This window comes from Zonotrichia leucophrys, chromosome 7 (genome assembly GCF_028769735.1).
Source record: "Zonotrichia leucophrys gambelii isolate GWCS_2022_RI chromosome 7, RI_Zleu_2.0, whole genome shotgun sequence".
Taxonomy (NCBI): domain Eukaryota; kingdom Metazoa; phylum Chordata; class Aves; order Passeriformes; family Passerellidae; genus Zonotrichia; species Zonotrichia leucophrys.
This window is the reverse complement of record NC_088177.1, coordinates 1,585,066-1,602,960: the sequence shown is the minus strand read 5'-3', so window position 1 is coordinate 1,602,960 and position 17,895 is coordinate 1,585,066.

Below are 17,895 nucleotides of genomic sequence, written 5' to 3'. Positions count from 1 at the left end.
GAAAACGGGGAAATCCCTGGTTTTTCCCCGGGAAGAGGCGGGGAAAGGGCTCTGGGGCAGCGCCCTAAGGGCGGGCGTGAGGGCGGCCATGGCCTCACGGCGGAGCCGCTGCTCGCCCGTCCCGGCTGCGAAATCAAATAATACAAATTTAGCGGACTCTGCTGAGTTTGTCTGTGTGTTTATTTATTTATTTATTTACTTGTAATTCTCTGGGATTGCGTGGTGTATTATAAGGAATGTGGTTTCCTTCTGTGGCAAAATGCATCCCGGACAGAAAGAGCTCTTGCGGATGGAGGTGCCGCGTTCCAAGAAATTAACGTGTGGAAGAATTTTGGAGAACCGAGTGTTGGCTTGTCACGGAAATGTGACCTCTAAAGAGGTTTCTGTGAAAAATCAACCCACTTGGATTTCAGTGGTGTTGAGGAAGTGGTGTTTAGTCTTGTTGAGGAAGAGAAAGCCCTGAGTTCTCATCCAAGGGAGGGTAAAAGGCTGCAGAGGGGCAGGGGATGGAGGGACAGGAGCCAGGGAATCCCAGAGGGCAGGGATGGATGGGACATTGGGAATTGGGAATTCCTGGCTGGGCTGGAATTCCCAGATTTGCTGTGGCTGCCCCTGGATCCCTGGCAGTGCCCAAGGCCAGGCTGGATGGGGCTTGGAGCAGCCTGGGACAGTGGAAGGTGTCTCTGCCATGGCAGCGATAGAATGGGATCTTTAAGTCCCTTCCAATCCAACCCATTCCATGATTCCGCACAGATAACTAAAAGAAAGAGTCCGTAACCCAGACGAAGAAGAAAAATGAAGTATATTACTTTCAGGTTTCCTTTCAAACTAAGCAGATGGATCTTTTAGTGTTCCCCTCAAAATTGCAAACAGACTTGTACTCATAGGCCGAAGGATTTTGTCTGCGTTGCAGCCAAACAGCGCTGCCTGTTCACGAAATTAATCCTCAAAAATTCAAAATATGCCGAATAGTTGGGGCAAGTGTAAACGCTGACTTTGTCACTTTGCAGATGTGGACCCTGCTTTCGGAGGAAAAGCAGACGGAGCTGGATAACAACGGAGCTCTGTGGTGGAACTGGTTGGGCTCTGTGAGCACACTCGAGGAGGTCTGGGCTGGAGCAGACAGATTAAGGGCTTCTGAATTTTTGTTTTCACTGGCTCCACAAAGGGGATCTTGGATTGCCCCCTGCTTGGATAGTGATCACCTCATGCCACCAGATTCACTAGGAATTTTACCCACAGCGTGATTGTTATGGCAGCTTCAAAAGTCCTTATCTGTTTTTCCAGATAAGTGGATGAAACTCTGACCCTGCGTTTGAGGGTTGATTATTATTGTTTTTGTTATTATTTTCTGCCTTGACAATGGCTAACAATGTTTACTATTGCTTTATAAACACAAAGCTGGTTACCAATGAGTAAAAGGGAGAGGTTTGCTGGAGTAGCCAGGGAGGAGGAGGTGGTTCTGTTATGACCTAAGCCCCGCAGATTTTCAGATTCAAATGTCACAGTGGTGGGCTGCTCTCCAGTGGCCGTGCTCGTGTTGGGATCTGAAGGAGCTTTATTTCCCTGAACTCCAGGGAACGAGCAACGTCAGCCTGGTTACACGGCCAGCGTTGGGATTTGAGCTGAACAATGTGTTTGTGCTTGTTTGGTAAAGGAAATTTATTGGAGATGCTGACCTGGCCAAGTTCCTTAACTGAAATGGGGTTGCAGTGCATTTCTGGGTGTTGTGGATTTATGGCGTTAACCACATGTGAAGCAGAGTAGAGGGAAAAGTGTGGATTTCATAACTCTGAGGAGTTTTGCCAAAGGGGAAAATCGAGGAGTAAAATACAGCATGGAGTATAAGAAGCTTTACAACTCTCTGAGCTGCCTGCATTGATTCCAAACTTGCTCTTCAGGAGCCTGAAAAACTCTGGTCGAGCCCACGAAGCTGAACTGGAAACTTGAAAAGAAAATCATGATCAGGACTCATCTGCAGCAAGAAAACTCTGATTAACCTGGAGGAAGTTTCACAGCCATAAGTTACCTTTTGTTGGTACCAAAACTATTTCACCGTAGCTCAGTCAAGAATCTCATGGAGTTACCTTCAGAGGGAGAAAATTTGGGTTCTTTCAAAGTTACAACAGATTCAAAGAGGAAAGTAAATGGAAATTAGATGCCTGGGGATTAGTGGTGTCTTCCCTGCTCATCTCCAGGATTTTCAGAGTCTGGAAAATGGGCCTTTTGTAGTTTGTGGTGCTTTTGTATTTTATTAGACTTGGGAAAAAAGAAATAAATTTCCAGGTTCCAGATTGTGTTTTATGGGGCCAACATTGTAGGCAGCACAAACCTAAACCTTTTATCAACCCTTTTTTTCCTAGCAAGGCAAAGGAGGAAAATAAACCTGACAAGGAACACCCTGAGTTTAGGTGAATTTATTCTGCCTCATAAATTGCAATCGCCTTCCCCACACAAGCAGGAGGATGAAATGAACAATTTTACCAATCTCTGTGGATCCCAGGAAGGATTCCAGCAGAAATTTGGGGTGTTCCAGCTTTCCTGGGCTGTGTGCTTCCAGGGAATCAGCGCTGTGAGGCAATGCCCTGGGCATGAAATGAACAATTTTACCAATTTCTGTGGATCCCAGGAAGGATTCCAGCAGAAATTTGGGGTGTTCCAGCTTCCTTGGGCTGTGTGCTTCCAGGGAATCAGCGCTGTGAGGCAATGCCCTGGGCTAGGAATGAGCAATTTTACCAATTTCTGTGGATCCCAGGAAGGATTCCAGCAGAAATTTGGGGTGTTCCAGCTTTCCTGAGCTGTGTGCTTCCAGGGAATCAGTGCTGTGAGGCAATGCCCTGGGCATGAAATGAACAATTTTACCAATTTCTGTGGTTCCCAGGAAGGATTCCAGCAGAAATTTGGGGTGTTCCAGCTTCCTTGGGCTGTGTGCTTCCAGGGAATCAGTATTGTGAGGCAATGCCCTGGGCTAGGAATGAACAATTTTACCAATTTCTGTGGATCCCAGGAAGGATTCCAGCAGAAATTTGGGGTGTTCCAGCTTTCCTGGGCTGTGTGTTTCCAGGGAATCAGCGCTGTGAGGCAATGCCCTGGGCTAGGAATGAACAATTTTACCAATCTCTGTGGATCCCAGGAAGGATTCCAGCAGGAATTTGGGGTGTTCCAGCTTTCCTTGGGCTGTGTGCTTCCAGGGAAGCAGCGCTGTGAGGCAATGCCCTGGGCAAGGAATGAACAATTTTACCAATCTCTGTGGATCCCAGGAAGGATTCCAGCAGAAATTTGGGGTGTTCCAGCTTGCTTGGGCTGTGTGCTTCCAGGGAATCAGTATTGTGAGGCAATGCCCTGGGCTAGGAATGAACAATTTTACCAATCTCTGTGGATCCCAGGAAGGATTCCAGCAGGAGTTTGGGGTGTTCCAGCTTTCCTGAGCTGTGTGCTTCCAGGGAATCAGCGCTCTGAGGCAATGCCTTGGGCTAGGAATGAACAATTTTACCAATCTCTGGTTCCCAGGAAGGATTCCAGCAGGAATTTGGGGTGTTCCAGCTTTCCTGGGCTGTGTGCTTCCAGGGAATCAGCACTGTGAGGCAATGCCCTGGGCTAGGAATGAACAATTTTACCAATCTCTGTGGATCCCAGGAAGGATTCCATTGGAGTTTGGGTGTTCCAGCTTCCTTGGGCTGTGTGCTTCCAGGGAATCAGCGCTCTGAGGCAATGCCTTGGGCTAGGAATGAACAATTTTACCAATCTCTGATTCCCAGGAAGGATTCCAGCAGGAATTTGGGGTGTTCCAGCTTTCCTGGGCTGTGTGCTTCCAGGGAATCAGTATTGTGAGGCAATGCCCTGGGCTAGGAATGAATCCCAGCTCGGCTGCTGAAAGCAAACAACGCAGGAGGAATCCTCTGAGATGCACATTGGCAGGCCTGAATCCCGTTCCTGTTCTTTGGAAAATCACTGCATGTTAATGAAATAATGAATTAAACTCGCTGCAAATGGCACTGCTGGTGCTGCAGGGAGGATTGGGGGTTTATTGAGGCAGAATAAATTCCAAGTGCAGCCTGCTTTGTGCTGAGAGGATGGAAATGAGAGGGCAGGGAAAGCAGGAGAGCAGGTGTGGAGATGTGCCTGACAAAATGATCATTCTGTGGGAAACAGGGAATGGCTTCCCACTGGCAGAGGGCAGGAATGGATGGGATATTGGGAAGGAATTCTTCCCTGGGATGGAATTCCCAGATTTGCTGCCCCTGGATCCCTGGCAGTGTCCCAGGCCAGGCTGGACAGGGCTTGGAGCAGCCTGGGACAGTTGAAGGTGTCTTTGTCTTCAATATCCCCTCCAACTCAAATCCCTCTGGAATTCCATGATCCTATTAAAAAAAAAAAACAACACATTTTCTGTTTGTTGCCAAACTTTATAGTCATTAGGATTTCTGAAAGATTACAACTCTGAATGAAAACTACCAAGATAATCTTTTTGGTAATATTTAAATAAATGCTTCAGTCTTATAGTTGAAGATGAAGGTGTTGAAGGTGTCTTTGCCCCTGGTCTTCAATATCCCCTCCAACTCAAATCCCTCTGGAATTCCATGATCCTATTAAAAAAAAAAACAACACATTTTCTGTTTGTTGCCAAACTTTATAGTCCTGAAAGATTACAACTCTGAATGAAAACAACCAAGATAATCTTTTTGGTAATATTTAAATAAGTGCTTCAGTCTTATAGTTGAAGATGAAGGTGTTGAAGGTGTCTTTGCCCCTGGTCTTCATATCCCCTCCAACCCAAATCCCTCTGGAATTCCATGATCCTATTAAAAAAAAAAAACAACACATTTTCTGTTTGTTGCCAAACTTTATAGTCCTGAAAGATTACAACTCTGAATGAAAACAACCAAGATAATATTTTTGGTAATATTTAAATAAGTGCTTCAGTCTTATAGTTGAAGGTGTTGAAGGTGTCTTTGCCCCTGGTCTTCAATATCCCCTCCAACTCAAATCCCTCTGGAATTCCATGATCCTATTAAAAAAAAAAAAAAAAACAACACATTTTCTGTTTGTTGCCAAACTTTATAGTCATTAGGATTTCTGAAAGATTACAACTCTGAATGAAAACAACCAAGATAATCTTTTTGGTAATATTTAAATAAGTGCTTCAGTCTCTAGAAATTATTTTTGAAAGCAGTTGTGACATTTCCACCTCCCTTTTTTCCCCCCAAAATTATTTTACACAATCCATTCTCCTTGAAAGAAACATTCAGAGTGTCAAGCAAAGGGAAAGTCCTAAATGGAAAGCCATGGTGCAGCTGAGATGAATTAAAAAGTGAATACGTGCAAGTTAAAACATGGGAATTGCTCGTGTAGATATTTCTAGGAAGGACCTTTCCCTTTTCATTTTTTCCATGTTTTTCCCAAAATGACCCAGAGCTGAACTGTTTTGGATGCACTCATGTTTCACTTTCTCCCCTTCACTCATGTACATAAAGCACCAACAGCTCTCAGCCCCGCTCATTTCCCAGTGCTACCAACTCCTAAAAATTGTTTCATTTTTACAGGATTTCTTTAAACTCTGTTTTTTTGTGGCACTGATTCTGGCTGAAGATACTTTCCTGTGTCCAGCTATAAAAGAAGTGGCTCCTAATCCTTAATTTTCTGGTTTAGATCTGACAAGTTTCACCTTAATTCAACATTAACTCGGATATTATTCACAGCCTTTAAATTCTCTGAATGAATTTGTGTTTTTATTATTTCACCACACAAAACCGATTAAGTTTTAGGGACGAGAAAGCTTTAAAATAAGTTGGGTAAAAAGCAGTTATGGAAAGAAAGAAAATATATTGAAATTATATTGAATTCCTCAGGAATTACCTTTCCCAGGATGAGTGTGCTGGCAGGAGGAATCCTGCATCAAAGCCTCGGATATTCCAGGCAGGAAATTTTGGTAAATTTGCATCAGCAGCTTTTGGGGAAAGATGATTCACTGTGCTCTCATCACCCTGCTCTAAATTTGGGATATTGATTTATTTAATGGGACGCAGATGCTGCTATGCAGGGAAGAGAGAGAATGGAGTTTCTGGGGTGACACTGCCAGCTGCGGAGCTTTGGAAATCTGCTCCAGTTGGGCTGGGATTCCTGGAAAAAACCTGGATCTGGTCAGCAAACCTCTGGATATCAAACTCCACACATGTTCCACCAGGATGGAAGCACAAACATGAAAAAAAATTAGGAAAATGGGAATAAAACTGAAGGAAGCAAAAATTCATCTGATTTTTATTCGGGTAGTCCATCGTGGCAATGATATCAAGGAAAGCTTTGATGATCAGTTTTTCTGTGGCTGAATTTGAATATTTTGAGATCATGGGATCATGGAATGGCTTGGGTTGGAAGGGACCTTAAAGATCCTCTCGCTCCAGGATCCTGAATTCAGGCTGAATTTCCATCCTGCTTTTGGCCTGGATGCAAACCCCAGTTTGGCACTTGAGCCAGCCCCACTGGGTTTGTGACAGTGCAAAATTCGCCTAAAATTGTAATGAATTTCCATGTTTAAATGCAGTAATTCATACCCCACTGGGGCACTTTGGTGCTGCTTAAAAACTCCTCACACTGAGAAAAGAAATCCTTTTCACTTATTTTGTGAGAGCTGCAAGAATTCTTGTTTTACCTTTTCATCTTCAAGTGGCAAGAAATATAATTTTCCATTTATTACCTCACTGATATTTTTTTTTCCACAGTGCCTGGAGTGGTGTTTAATAATATTTACTCCTGGGCCAGATAAATATCAGAGGAATATTAATCAATTCTATTGTAAATAATAGGGATTTTTTTTTTTCCGTTCACAAATGAAGCCTCAGAATGACTGGGAATGTTTAAGAGCAATTAGCTGGGTTATTTTGATCCATTTTTGACACTTTGGATGTGGTGTTGATTTAAAAGTTCATGGATGTGTTTGTACAATGGAATTAATCTCGCTGAAGGGGATTGGTTTGCCTTTGGAATTGTTATTTAGGGGTGAAGTGGCTCTCAAGCTGGCAGATGAAGAGAAGCACAGGCAGAGCATGAAAAATAAAGACAAATTAATGTTATAAAAATAAAATGTGATCAGTCACAGCCTGCCAAGTGTGTGAAGAAAGCAAAGGGGAATTTTAATAAATGTGTAAAGAGGAGCTTGAGGCCACAGTCATGTAAAAATGACTTTAATGGAGTGATGTTACCATGGGATAGGCTATTCCATTTCATTTCATACTCAGAAAGATGGACTTTAAAAAAGAAGTAAAGAAGGGGAATTCCAACTCCATAAAAACCCACGCAGCCAGGATAATGTGGGAAGGAGACAGTGGCTCACAGGCACAGGAAATAGCGAAATATCTGAAGCACAGGAGGGTGAGAGGAGGAGAGTGTGAGTTACCCACAGCAGATGATTTACCCAGTAAACCATCAGGCTGGAAAGCTGGCATTGCCCCCTATGGAAGGCCAGACCTCCAGCAGGGCATTCCCTAGGGAAGATGCTGGAGGAGAAACCCCAAACGTTGTTTCAGAAGAAAACGGAATAATCCAAACGTCATAAACCCGTTTCCAGCTAAGCTGTGCAAGCAGCAGTTTCCAGGATTGGGAGGCAACGTCAGGAGCGTGAGTTGGCACCGCTGGGTGCTGCAATCGTGGAATTGCGTGTGTGAGGAGAGTGTGAGTTACCCACAGCAGATGATTTACCCAGTAAACCATCAGGCTGGGAAGCTGGGATTGCCCCCTATGGAAGCCCAGACCTCCAGCAGGGCATTCCCTAGGGAAGATGCTGGAGGAGAAACCCCAAGCGTTGTTTCAGAAGAAAACGGAATAATCCAAACGTCATAAACCCGTTTCCAGCTAAGCTGTGCAAGCAGCAGTTTCCAGGATTGGGAGGCAGCGTCAGGAGCGTGAGTTGGCACCGCTGGGTGCTGCAATCGTGGAATTGCGTGTGTGAGGCCACGCAGGGACAGCAGCTGGCCCATCCCAAACCCACAGGGTGGGAGCCGTGCCCATGGCTATAGGAAACCCACAGCCCAACCCTTCACAGGCGTTGGGCAATGCTGGCAGACATCTCACACATCACGCTGAAAGAAATGAATTAACAGTACCCCAAAAAAAGCTGATAAAGCCTTGAGTCATTAGGAAAAGACAGAAAGTTCATTTCCTCTGCAGCTGGAGCGCACAGCTGGAGGGAGGAGGGAAAATCCATGGGCAGGGGGTGGGAAATGAGTGTGCAGACATGAGGGGACATCTTAGGCAATGCTGCTGAGAGCAATCCCACTGCGTTATCCCCAAATCCATCTCGCTGTTCAGGAGGAATTTAAACTGAAACTTCAAAGCAGATCAGTGTGTGAACTTCATTTTTGTGGCGCTTGATTTCTGTGGCGCTGGAGGTTCAGCCCTGGTACAAGGACAGATTCCACCACCACCATAGCAGTGTCCAGGGTGATAAATTAATATTTAGATTATCCTTGTGGAGAATCCCTGGAGTCAGCCACAAACTTTGGAATACGAAGTGAGGAGTGGAGGAACCTGCTGGGAGACCAGGACACAGGGAGGGTTTGTCCTAAGCTGTGACCATCCTCTTAAATGAGTGTGCAGACATGAAGGGACATCCCAGGCAATGCTGCTGAGAGCAATCCCAGTGTGTTATCCCCAAATCCATCTCGCTGGGATTCAGGGGGAATTTAGACTGAAACTTCAAAGCAGATCAGTGTGTGAACTTGATTTTTGTGGAGCTGGAGGTTCTGACCTTGTACAAGGACAGGTTCCACCACCACCATAGCAGTGTCCAGGGTGATAAGGTAATATAATATCTGGATTATCCTTGTGGAGAATCCCTGGAGTCAGCCACCAACTTTGGAATACCAGGGGAACCTGGTGATGGCCTTGCTGGGAGAGCAGGACATGGCACAGGGAGGGTTTGTCCTAAACTGTGACCATCCTCTTAAATGAGTGTTGCAGACATGAAGGGACATCCCAGGCAATGCTGCTGAGAGCAATCCCAGTGTGTTATCCCCAAATCCATCTCGCTGGGATTCAGGGGGAATTTAAACTGCAAACACATCAGTGTGTGGACTTGATTTCTGTGGCGCTGCAGGTTCTGACCTTGTACAAGGACAGATTCCACCACCACCATAGCAGTGTCCAGAGTGATAAATTAATATTTGGATTGTCCCTGTGGAGGATCCCTGGATTCACTTTGGAATACGAAGTGAGGAGTGGAGGAACCTGCTGGGAGGCCAGGACACAGGGAGGGGTTTGTCCTAAACTGTGACCATCCTCTTAAATGAGTGTTCAGACATGAAGGGACATCCCAGGCAGTGCTGCTGAGAGCAGTCCCACTGTGTTATCCCCAAATCCATCTCGCTGGGATTCAGGGGGAATTTAGACTGAAACTTCAAAGCAGATCAGTGTGTGAACTTGATTTTTGTGGAGCTGGAGGTTCTGACCTTGTACAAGGACAGATTCCACCACCACCATAGCAGTGTCCAGGGTGATAAATTAATATTTAGATTATCCCTGTGGAGGATCCCAGGATTCAGCCACAAACTTTGGAATACCAACAAAGTGGTATTCCACACAAACTTCCATCCTGGGGCTAGTAAATTCCTTTTTTAATCCATCTACCAGGAATATTGATCAGGAACATCAAGAACACAGAGCAGGAGACATTTGGATGATGGTTAAAAAGACCAATTTTTCCAAAGTATTCATGGACCCATCTAAATTTTCTCAGTTGTCATTCCCAAAAATATCATTTTCTCGATTTCTCATTCCCAAACTCATGGCAATATTTTGCTTCTGAAAACTCCCAACCTGCCTATGCACAGCTTAGAGGATGAAAGTAATTATTAATATTCCTTTCTCAGAAGTAATTATTCCTTGCAGTTTATTTATGCCTTTGCTGGTGCAAATAATTATCTCTACTATTTCACACATGGGAGGATTTCTTAGAATTCCCTATTTTTAAAGCTTGGGAGCTTACAGGAATATTGATTCCCCCAAACTCCTTGAACAGAGAGTATTTTTCCCAAAAAAATGTCTCCACAAGCTTGAATGCTCACCAGCGCTTCAACTCCAACCTTCCTTTCAGCACTGTGAAAATAATTAATATAAAATGCTTTAAAAATTCCTGCAATGTAAATCCCAGATGTTTCATGCACGTCTGCCAGGCAGTAATATTTTTATTTATATATATATACAAACATAATATATGTTATATAAATATATATTACATTAGGCCTGCCAAATCCCATTGGGTGCTTTCATTTTGGATGCATTTTCCTGCTTAAGGCATCTCCTTGTCAAAGTCATTTTAAGTGAAAGAGGTGCTTTCAAAACCTGACTTATTCCTAAAGGACACTTCTCCAGCAGCAAATAAATATTTATAATATTAGATATTTATAGATAGATGATATGTAAAGAAAGAAATAATATATCATACATTTTGTGAAAGGCCATCATTTTTAAACCTCTGATTCTTTGGTGTCTGTTTAATACCCAAGGGACAAATCTCTCATCTCCTACCTGTGCTGCCAAAGGCATAAATTCTGTCCATCTGACCCTTTGCATACATTAATTTTGCACTTGAACATTCATATTTTCATAAACCCCCCAAGCTGTTGCAGTTGGCTTTGCCTTGGCTGGAGCTGTGAGTTGTTTTTAATTTTCAGAGCCTGTTTGTCTTGGCACCCCCCCACCCCATTACCTATTCCTCAGTACCACAGGCTCTGTTTACAGCATTTTGTCCTTTTGGACTGGAATTCCTGCACTTTTAAAATGGAAACCCAGAAGGGCATCCCTGAGCCATTTGTTAATTTTATATCTATTTTATTTCTTATCCAGTATATACATTTTAAATGCCGATAGGTTCATCTCTTTTCTGGAGAGCAACTGTCACTATAGGACTTCAAATATTTGCACTTGGCAAAATTTCAGGTTTTTTATGAGTGAATCCATTCTTCTCTGCTCACATCTGCTCTTAATAATCCCAAATGTTTGGGGTTTGTTCAGCTTTCACATGAAGGTTTTTGTTTGCTTTTTCTAAACCAAAGCACCACGACGCACAATGGTCCATTCTTGTCTCTCATTGATGTTGCTGATAAAAATGGGAACCGGTTTCAAGGAGAATTCAACTACAAGACAAAGGAGAGAAGGTTTAAAAATATTTAGTTCTAAGAGAAAATCCTCCCTGAAAGATTAACTTAACCCTGGGCCAGTAAATAGCAACAATCATTGGCCAAGAAGTTCTCACGTTATCAAATTCTTCTGAAATTGCGTCATCTGGAGCCTATAAGGGACAGAAAAAGTTGGGAAATATCATTAAAAATTCTCCTGTCTTTCCTGGAGTGCAACAAATGTGTGAAAAATTTGGAAATCTTGTGTCTAAACAACAAGATATCCATAAATATCCATCGACAGGGCCCAGCCTTGGTTGGAGCTCCATGTTCCCTTCTTGGCGTGGCCCTTCCAGAAGTGTTGGAATCTGAAATGCAGGGAATTCTCAGAACTTTGGGGTCTGTGAGCTAAAGTTCAGAATTAAACACAAAATTTGATCTGAACCTTTAGAAAAAGGCTTCTCAACTTCGGTGTTAGAAGTGAGAATGTGGATTTATGGTTTAAAACAAAACCACGTTGAGTTAAGAAGGAGAAAGTTTAGAGTTTTAGAGTTTAAGAGACAGAAAAAATAAAAGTAGTTGTAAATGTAAAAAAGAAGTTTAGAATGCAGTACTGTAGGTTTGTGTGTTATAACATGATTAACTAAGAAAACTTACACAGTAGTGTGAGTCTATAAGATGAAATATTTAAACATTAAGTCAAAAACATAAATATCTTTGTTAGCAATATTTCATTGGCCTATGAATTTTTTAAAATTTTTGTAACTGAGGGTCTTGTGGCTTTTCTGTGGCTTTTCTTTTTATGTGATAAAAATGTGAGCTGAACTTACTGTTCCTAGCTGTATAAAAGATTAAAAAAAATAAATTGCATCACCTAAAAAGTCAAAAGTGCCGTCTGTAACTTATTCAAAATTGCTTCTAAAATCCCCACCCAGAAGGAGACAGGACACCTGGGAAAGGAGCAGGGACAGGAATGAGGATGACCCCAGAGTCTGGAAAATATGAGCTGCAGGAAGGATGGAAAGGGCAGCCTGGTGGTTTTTAAAGAGATCTAAAACAAGAGACAATTAAAGTTGCAACATCATTTTCCTGCCATGAAGAGGCACTAAAAAATGTGTTAAATTGCTAAAGGGAAAAAAGAAATAAGCTGAGGTTGCAGCAGGACAGATTGAGTTAATAGCAGATGTTGTGGGGAAGGAAGGTTTCAGTATCCAGCAGCAATAATTCATTATTTTTTCTGCCATTGATATTTATAATGATCACCAATAATTATCATTATTAATAATGATGTTATTATGAATGAATGATGAATCATTATTAATAATTATAATTATTAATAATCATCAGCAGCACTATCAATAATGATGATTATTTCTGCCATTTGGTTGGGATCTGAGGGTTCTGAAGTTCTCCATGGAGGTCCTGGGACAACCCTTGGACTTGAACCTCAGTTTATGGAAAAAAGTTTAAAATGAAATCAAATTGGTTTAAAATGGGAGAAAGAGAGATGGATGTGGCCTCGATGTTTAAAGAACATCAAGTCCAAGTTCCTCCTCAAATATCCAGAACAAACCAGGTGTTCTTCTTGTTTGGCTGTTCTAAAATTTATCCCAACTTCTGGTTTGAAATTATCTTTGGCTTTTCAGCCTAAATTTAACTGGGATGGGATGGGATGGGATGGGATGGGATGGGATGGGATGGGATGGGATGGGATGGGATGGGATGGGATGGGATGGGGATGATTGTGTTGTCAGGCTTTTTTCTCTTTTTTGGTTCAACAGTTCTTCCTCCATTCCCAGGTTTCCCCCCAGATAAATTCAAATAGTAAATTCAATTCACAGCAGCTAATTTTTATTATCTTTCTCCCACTCCCTCTTTCCCTACACTTCCCTCCAAGTAATTTTTTCTGAATGAGATTACAGTCTAAAAAATTTAAAAATCCCAATGAAAGGCTTTTCACTGCATTCCTTCCATTTAAATCCATCATTTTTGAGATTGTTCTTGGGATCATTCTCAAGGCCATAAACAATGTAATTGTAATATATTCTATACCACCAACAATAAGATGTGAATACAAAACCTAAAAGCTAAACTTTGTCTATAAATATTCTCCCTGTGTATATAAATAGAAGAAGCAAGAAAAGTTCAGGTGCTCGATATTTAAATTAATGCAAAAAGATTCATGACCCACATACATTTATTTTTTAAAAATTCCTTCTTCCTCAGTGGATGAAGGAATTAAACTTCATTCATTAAACTCCTGTGTGGTTTTTTTTTCTCTCTTTTATCACTGTGAGTGTCACACCAGTTTGGAAATCATCAAGGTGATTCCCAAAGGTGGTTTAGGTGGTTTTGGGTGTTTTAGGATAGTTTAGGGCAGTTTAGGATGGTTTAGGATGATTTAGGTTATTCCCAAAGGTGGTTTAGGATGGTTTAGGGTGGTTTAGGTGGTTCCCAAATATGATTTAGGGTTCACTTTGAGTGCTGGTGAAACCCGGAGAAAAACTTCCCAACTATTTCTTGACGAGGAAAGAGTTAAGGAAAAAGTTAAGGAAAGAGTTAACAAATCCCACTGCAGTTTCTGTAAGATTTGTCTGGGATATATTTAAATGTGGGAAACTTGGAAGAGAGCTGAAGAATGTCAGCTGGATGCTGTGTCCAGCTGTGGAATGTCCTCCTGGTGCTGAGAGGCTCTGCTGGGGTTTGCAGGTAGAAAATTTCCTTTGCAGCTCCCTGGAGGTGCAGAGCTCCTCCAGAACTTTACACCAATATTTACACTACAAATTTTGGAAAGCAAATCAAAACAAATTTGATCCCACACCTTCCTGAAACACCCTTGGGACCCCAAGAATTAGAGCTCCTGGCTTCTGTGAAAATGGATTTTTGTGTTAATTTTAAATGAATCAGTCTAAAGCTTGGGATGTTTCTCCTTACCACCCTGTGTAAAAGAATCAAACCTTTTGGTACAACTCCACTCCTGGCAGATTTTCTAAATCCAGCAATGCCTCCCTTGCAGCTGCCATCAGGAATGGTTTTAGTTTATAAAGATCAAGCCTGAGCCTTTAATGGCTAAAGTTTTTTTAACTAAAAGATTCTTTTTAGGATAGGTATATATGTGATAATTTTGATAATAATTGTATGAATCGTGATAGCTTTCAATGTGTGCAGAGATTTTTTATTAAGGCCATTAAACAAGGGGATTTGGTGGAAAAGAGAATTCCCCCAGGCTTTTCCCAGAAGGGAATATCCATCAATCCAACCCCAGCAGCAGAGCTGTCCCTGCCCCAGCCCCTTCTGGCAGGGAACATTTTGTGTTCCCCACAGCCCCAAAGCCCTCACACCAACAACAGAAAAGGATCCCTAAAAGGAGCTCCATTTTTGCATTTTGGGGGAAAAATTCTTCCTGGCAAGGGTGCTCAGGCCAACAACAGAAAGGGAGTCCTGGAAGTCCTTCAAGTCCCATTTTTGCATTTTGGGGGAAAAAAATCTTCCTGGCCAGGGGGCTCAGGGGTTGGAGCTGCCCAGGGAGGTTTGCAGTGCCCATCCCTGGAGGTGTCCCAGCAATTCTGGAGGAACTCAGGGCTCTGGGTTGGGATCAAGGTGGGCACAGCTGGGACTTTGGGACCTTGGAGCTCTTTTCCAGCCTCATTTCTGGGATCCTGAGCACCAAGGCTTTTCCCAGAAGGGAATATCCATCAATCCAACCCCAGCAGCAGAGCTGTCCCTGCCCCAGCCCCTTCTGGCAGGGAACATTTTGTGTTCCCCCACAGCCCCAAGGCCCTCACACCAACAACAGAAAAGGAGCCCTGGAAGTCCTTAAAGTCCCATTTTTGCATTTTGGGGGGAAAATTCTTGTGGCCAGGGTGCCCAGGGAGGTTTGCAGTGCCCATCCCTGGAGGTGTCCCAGCAATTCTGGAGGTGGCACTGAGTGCTCTGGGCTGGGCACAGGGTGGGATGGGCATGGGCATAGCTGGGACTTTGGGACCTTGGAGCTGTTTTCCCACCTCATTTCTGGGATCCTAAACACCAAGGCTTTTCCCAGAAGGGAATATCCATCAATCCAACCCCCAGCAACAGAGGTGCCAGAGAAGGAGCCTGAAAATGAGCCCCATTTTTGCATTTTGGGGGGAAAATTCTTCCTGGCAAGGGTGCCCAGGCCTTGGCAGGGGCTGCCCAGGGATGTTTGCAGTGCCCATCCCTGGAGGTGTCCCAGGAATTCTGGAGGTGGCACTCAGGACAAGGTGAGGATGGGCACAGCTGGGACTCTGACCTTGGAGGGTTTTTCCAGCCTCAGAACTCCTGGGATTGTGTAGAGCAGAAAACAAGCACAGATAAAGCACCAGGCCTGGAAGTTCAGCACCCACCACTCGAGGCCTGGGGTGGTGAGGAACCTTGCTCGGTGGCACAACTCATCTGAGTGGGCACAGAAACCTCCACCCTTCCCTTTCCACCCTTGTTATCCAGCTGGGTTTGCAAGGAGATGAGGAGGAATGTGTGGGATCTCCTGAAGGAGGGAATGTTTCAATGAGGATGAGGGAGAGCGTGTGGGATCTCCTGAAGGAGGGAATGTTTCAATGAGGATGAGGGAGAGCGTGTGGGATCCCTGAAGGAGGGAATGTTTCAGTGAGGATGAGGGAGAGCGTGTGGGATCCCTGAAGGAGGGAATGTTTCAATGAGGATGAGGGAGAGCGTGTGGGATCCCTGAAGGAGGGAATGTTTCAATGAGGATGAGGGAGAGCGTGTGGGATCTCCTGGAGGAGGGAATGTTTCAATGAGGATGAGGGAGAGCGTGTGGGATCCCTTGAAGGAGGGAATGTTTCAATGAGGATGAGGGAGAGCGTGTGGGATCTCCTGGAGGGAATGTTTCAATGAGGATGAGGGAGAGCGTGTGGGATCTCCTGAAGGAGGGAATGTTTCAATGAGGATGAGGGAGAGCGTGTGGGATCCCTGAAGGAGGGAATGTTTCAGTGAGGATGAGGGAGAGCGTGTGGGATCCCTGAAGGAGGGAATGTTTCAATGAGGATGAGGGAGAGCGTGTGGGATCCCTTGAAGGAGAGTGTTGGAGATTTTTTCAGAAATAGCTTAGAAGGCAGCTGTGGGAGACAAATTCTCACAGCCTGTTTCTGTAAACAGCAGAGGTTCTCAGGTTGTTTTTAATTACAAGTAAAAGTGACAAACATGAAGGCCTTGAGAACCTTGCACATCAGAGTTCTCAGGCAGCGTTCTCATAACAAGTAGATATTCTATCTTTGGCTGTTTTAGGAAAGCAAAAATAATTTTGAGAACCCAAATCTTAGTATTAGAAACATAAGGAGGGGTTGGTGTGTTATCTCTAACCTATTGTGAGCTCAGATTTTGCAATATGCATGAAGTGAATTAACACTGTTATAAAAAGTGCCTGATTGATGAATAAAGTGGAGTCAGATGCTGATCAAGAAAGATGGGTCTCTCCCTCCATCTTCAATAGGAGGGAATGTTTGCCTGGTGATGAGCACAGCTCCGTGCACAGCCCCTGCCTCAGGAGCTGTGCCCCCACAGCCGGAGGGCAGAGCTTTCCAGGGGCAGAGCTTTCCAAGGGCTGCTCGTGGAGCGCGGAGCATTTCCCACCCCTGTCCCCCTGTCCCAGGCTGCAGGAGCAGCTGCAGGAGGCAGGGGCAGCCAGGAGGAGGGCAGGCAGCTGTCAGCCTGTGAATCAGCCCCCGGAGCTCTGCGCTCCCACCGCAGAACAAAGAGCAGCTGCCTCTGACACTCGCAGCTCCGCTCTGGTCAGGGAGTGGGGTTTGCAATTACAGATCCTGTGTAGGGAGGCTGAACTCAAACAATCCATGGAAAATATTCTCTCCTGCCTCCTTTTCATTGATCGGGTCGCTGTGAAAATAGACCCACTGAGAAAATGGATCCTCTAGGAAAATAAACCCTAATTTTCTGTAAAAGGAGAGCCAAAACCATTCCTGATGGCAGCTGCAGGGGGGGCATTGCTGGATTTAGAGGAGCTGCCAGGAGTAGAATTGTACCAAAAGGTTTGGTTCTTTTACACGGTGTGATAGGGGAGAAACATCCCAAACTTTAGACTGATTTATTTACAATTAACACAAAAATCCATTTTCACAGAACCCTGGAGCTCTAATTCTTGGGGTTCCAAGGGTGTTTCAGAAGGAAATGGGATTAAATAAGGATGAGAGGGATGTGTGGGATCCCTTGAAGGAGAGAATGTTGAAATGGAGATGAGGGGGAGTGTGTGGGATCTCCTGCAGGAGGGAATGCTGAAATGAGGATGAGAGGTATGGTAGGATCTCCTGAAGGAGGAAAAGTTAAAATGGGGGTCAGAGGGATGTGTGGGATCCCTTGAAGGAGAGAATGTTGAAATGGAGATGAGGGGGATGTGTGGGATCCCTTGAAGGAGAGAATGTTTAGTTGGGGATGAGGGGGAGTGTGGGATCTCTTGAAGGAGGGAATGTTTCTGTGGGGATTAGAGGGATGTGTGGGATCCCTTGAAGGAGGGAATGTTTCTGTGGGGATTAGAGGGATGTGTGGGATCCCTTGAAGGAGGGAATATTGAAATGAGGATTAGAGGCAGTGTGGGAGATCTCTTAAAGGAGGGAATGTTTAACTGGGGATGAGTGGGAGTGTGGGATCTCCTGAAGGAGGGAATGAGGATTAGGAGGAGTGTGTGGAATCCCTTGAAGGAGAGAGTGTTTCAATGGGGATTAGAGGGATGTGTGGGATCCCTTGAAGGAGGGAATGTTTCTGTGGGGATTAGAGGGATGTGTGGCATCCCTTGAAG